The 5,000-nt window shown below is 41.4% G+C and overlaps 1 protein-coding gene across 2 annotated transcripts in view; it reads left to right on the forward strand.

Moving 5' to 3' along the window:
- The first annotated feature begins 4,983 nt into the window (after positions 1–4,983).
- The window catches only part of LOC126569932 (WD repeat and FYVE domain-containing protein 2), a 3,416-nt gene continuing 3,399 nt past the window's right edge, over positions 4,984–5,000 (forward strand). For both annotated transcript variants that reach the window (XR_007607823.1, XM_050227343.1), the window contains exon 1: positions 4,984–5,000. This exon is cut by the window's right edge. The gene's annotated coding sequence lies outside the window, so the exon portion shown is untranslated.

Here is a 5,000-nt window from a genome sequence, read left to right on the forward strand (position 1 = left end):
TCCACTCGTTGATTCATACAGTGGTCGGCGTAAGTAAAAGCCCACCTCTATTGTCCACCACGTTTGCATTTTGGGTCGCAAAGGCCATGTGATTTTTTTGCTAGAAGCTCCAACTTTCCTCTTTCCTAATCACTTGCATTGAGCTTGATAGGTTTGATAGTCTCTTTTTAAAAAATCTTTAATTGCGAGATGGTCAATCACGAATGTGACAAAAGTAAAAGCCCACCGGCAAGGAAACATGTTTATCAATTCATATGGGCCACTCATACCCCGGATTTTCATTTGTAACTATTTTGACATGTTTTTTACATGGTTTCAGTAATGTTGGGTATTATTTTCATTGTATTGCTTTGTAAAATAATAATTTTTAATAGAAACATCGTTCATACCGGGAATTTATTTAAAAATTCCCACAAATTCTCAACCTGAGCTTTGAGAAGGTGATTCTAGACGATTAATACGACGAGGATGTCAATCAGAACTTATAGTTTTAGCGATTCGTTTAAAATCGTTTTCCTATTGCTCAACAAAATTGCTTCCTCGCGTGCCCATACGCTGACTGAATAAATCAAAGAATTGATTTCAAGAATTGAGAATCAAGATAATTGACGGTCTGGCATACCATGGTTTGCTTTCTATCAAATTCTCTATCGGCGTGTTGCATTAAAATCCATAATTGATGATTCTAAAAACAATAAACTACTTCTCGTGCCTTCTTTAAGCTTGAAAACATATTTCCGAGTGAAATTAAGACGATTCAGCTCAGTTTTGGATGAAACGGATGTCTTTTAGCAGCATCCACTCCTGCACTCATGTGGAACTGATCTTCAGAGGCATACTTCGCTCCAAAATTGACAGCGAAAGGGATGCGATGATTGAATAGATAGTTAGTTTCGACGATTTCTTAATCTCTGGAGATTTTTTCTACATTTTTTCAATCATCCGTCTTCCGAGAGCGTCCGAAATTGCAGCTGTAAGCTACTGATCTAGGACATTGGTGATTAATTAGCATGTCATGAACTGCCCTCCGATTGATGATAATTTTTCCGCTAATATCTGTTGAAGTACTTGGTTCAAACAATGATTAACAAGTAGTTTTCTGATGAGCATAGGGTCTGCTATCCGTTGATACACCCATACCACGTGGAAAAACCCGCGCGCAATCGGCTTTCCATTGGAGATGTTAGGATTAGTGAACTTAAAATATGTAAACAATAATGGAGGGTACGTAAAATATGAAAACAGACGTAAAAAAAAGTCCTATTAAAGATACAGTAACCACAGGGCACAGGGCACAGGGCTCTGTCAGAGTCCTAATAATATTTTTTTCGCACTTAAAGAATTTTCAAAAAGAGACTATCAAACCTATCAAGCTCAATGCAAGTGATTTGGAAAGAGGAAAGTTCGAGCTTCTAGCAAAAAAATCACACGGCCTTTGCGACCGAAAATGTCGAATTTACAGGCGAAAACGTGGTGGACCATAGAGGTGGGCTTTTACTTATGCCGACCACTGTAGGATCAGCGGGAAGTAGAAAGCATTCTGGTGACGCCGCATGATGCTCGCGCCTGGCGGGGGGATTGGTTCGATTCGGTGGCAAATTAATTGTTGCCTCGCTCTGGCTGCGGGGTTACGCACGTGAGAAAGTCTCACACTTACGTCGGTTGTGTTCCAGGTACGATGAGTACACGGGGCGGCTCGGAAAACCCGGATGGGAAAGGCAAGGCGTTACGCTGCTTTTGCGCGATCGATTCTCAAGGCGTTTAATGAGACCGGACCATTCGGTCTCAACATTCGAACGGCTTATCGTTGGGATGATGCCCCACCAAGCAAGTGGTATCGGATGGACTAATAATCAATCATAGAGTTAGTAAGAGGGAACCAGAATTGAGGAAATGGTGTGTCCAAGCTTTCCATAAATGTGCCGATTAATGTCAAACCCCACAGTGTGGACTTCAAGTACGCCAGGTTCCATCATGCGTCTTCGTGCGTACGTGCGTGCATGTGCGCGTGTTCGCAGGGCCGCGCCGGCACATCACACGTGAGTAACATTTTGTTACGACGAACGATGGCAGCAGAGCAGGAGCGCCATACAATTTCGAGAGAATATTAATTAGTTTTGATACGGACATTGGCAATGTCGTCGATCGGTCGTCGATTAATGCCCACCGGGGGGGGGGGGGGGGGGGGGGGGTTACGGTCACGTTGGAGGTAACGTAAGGCTGATATCAGCTGATGCGAAGCGATGAGTTCTAGCGTGAAGCTAGAGATGATTCGAAAACATTCATTAGTAAAATGTAAAATGAGCGTCTTTGAAGGACATCTTTTTACGATTCATCGGGCTCTACCCAATGCCAGTCAGTACGTCATTTTGCGGTGTCAATTTAAGCCACTATCAATTTATCAAACATATTTGTATCGGAACATCGTTCACAGGTGGAGGCACTTGAGATCAACGTGCGCCAGAGTGTCTTGCACGGGGGCATCGGCTGATTCGCGGGCAAAGATGCTCGTTGGATCTGTTTTGACGTGTGGCGTGCGCGCAGGACACTTCAATGAAGCCGTAAAGTTTACTTCTTGGATGCAATCCTCATGATATCAACCTATCTTTCACTGGAAATGGTGTCAGATAGCGAATAATATAGGCACAAACACGTGGCTAACAAAAAGAGTGATTCATTTCACTTCCTGCAGCAACGTGTCGTTTGATTGAACTCCGGATTTCACAGGAAAAGTCCAATTTTTTCGAGTTGTTGAAAGAAATAGAAAGGAAGACAAGTTATACAAAGGAATTCTAAAGTTATGTGTTGATCATAGAATGTAACCTGTTTTAGTGGAACACTTGTATACTTGCCTATCTCTATCTTTCGCCTTTCGCGGAAGAATAGAAAAGAGCATTTTACTTGTGTGGCTTGGTCGCTGGCAAATAAAGCCAAATTTAAACCAAAGCCAATGCCAATTTGCTCGAGAAAGTGTGTACCAAAAATTAGACAGCCATGCTTTTAAACGTGAATAAAGTTCTTTATGTTCATTTTATGCATTAAATTTTTCGCAATGAACAAGCATATAGGGTGCGCCATCAGGATGTATCCTTTTTTAAAGCTGAATAACTCTGTCATTTTTCAGCCGATTTAAAAAAATAAACCAATTTTTTTTAGGTTATTCTATGCCATTTATTGTGCCATACTCAGACTATAATATCGATCGAATGTCCGCCTTCATACGACATACCAAAAATCGGCCTTTTTTCGGGCATTTTGTATTGTTTCGACAGCATTTAGGGAGTTATGTGGCAATTTCAGCTCTAATATTTGCTTTAGGTTCTTTCATAGCCTTCAATTTGTTTGCAAAAACCTTATTTTTCAAATAGAACCACAGAAAAAAGCCCAGCGCCGTCATATGCGACGAAAGAGGAATCCACTATTTATTCATCATCCATTGCACAATCGCATTCTTTTCAATGTAAAGTGTGACAATTTCAGTCCGCTCTTTTAACGTGAAGTGATCCATCACAAAAATGGCATAGACTGAAGTTTCAGAAACTCTCCTTTTTGTCAAAATCGGCTGAAAAATGACAGAATTATTCAACTTTAAAATAGGATACTTCCTGATGGCGCACTCTGTATTTGCTCAACATTTTGGACCAATCGGAGTAAAACGGAAAAATGGAACTGCTTTGAGAAAGATAATAATAGTATCTCATGATTGAGTACAGCACATAGAGTCTTAACATTCTATAGAATAGTTGTACTCAAATCAGACATTTTTAAATAAATAAAATCTGATTGATTCGTCACAAACAAATAATAGAAAATCAGTGTTCGTAGTTCTTAAATAACGTTAGTTAGCCCTTAAATCATATTCTTGTCAACTCCAATGCATTGCTGGAATGATGTGTTTTTTTTTTGCTTTTTTTCTTTGTTTTGGATGTCGGTCGGTTTGACCGAGAGACCGAGACCGAGACCAAGACCAAAAAGGGCTCAGGCCTAGCGCACGGTGCCACCTAGCGCACCTAGACCCTAACCCAGTGCCGGCACCAAGGGAAGTCCCAGGGGAAGCATAAACTGATTCGACGACGCGCTGTTCACGAGCACGAGAGGGGACAATCATTTACCCCTCCAGCGCTACAATCGGCAAGTGGTCTTCTTCAAGAAAATTCTTTTACTGCTCACAATCTGGCCATCTATCTAAAATATTGGCGTCCATTCAGAAGACTAAACAGTCTCAAGAGGGGTGGATATAGTCTGCTGCCATTCGTGAAACATGTCGGGACCATTGATGATTTTTCAGTTGGTAAAGTGTAGAGGTAAGTCTGTGGGAGGAAGAGCCAAAATGGATACGTATGATCTGCTCTGTTGTTGTTGGGGCTGGCAGTATTTCGTCCTAGGTGAATGTTCGTGCAAGTAGCGTGGATGTTGATGACCATGTGTTGTTCATATATGTCGTTTCTAATGCATTTCTAATACCTGGCAAAGGATCTACTGTTGCAGACAAAGATCGTTCGTCGATTGTAGTGCCTGATAAACGAGTAAAGAATATCTGGCTTACTTTGGAAGTCTGGGCTATCTATTTTTTTCCGAATGTAGCGATAAACTACTCCTGGCACTTTCATTTACTAATTTTATTTCCGAACACGTTCGCAGCTCGTTCGCGTTAATTTACGATCAATCGCCAAATAAAAAAATATCATTATTAATCAGAATTGGCCAACTGTTGTTCGCACATTGATACACAAGGAAATGGATCTGGAGACTGTTGATCCCCCTGAAAACCAAATATGTCGCCAAATTCCTTTGTAGCAGTCGCATGTAGTTGTTTAAAAAAAACGCAAAATTCCAGAACATCTTCAAGCGCGTTTCAACTTGAGTTCGGCTTAAACCTCTCCCCAACGCGCTCCAGGAATCATCGAAAACATCGAAATCACCACTCATAAAGCGCTTTATTACACAGGGCAGCAACCCCCCTACCCCCTCACCCAGAAATTTTCTGGGCCCTATACATT

This window comes from Anopheles aquasalis, chromosome 2 (assembly GCF_943734665.1).
Source record: "Anopheles aquasalis chromosome 2, idAnoAquaMG_Q_19, whole genome shotgun sequence".
Classification (NCBI taxonomy): domain Eukaryota; kingdom Metazoa; phylum Arthropoda; class Insecta; order Diptera; family Culicidae; genus Anopheles; species Anopheles aquasalis.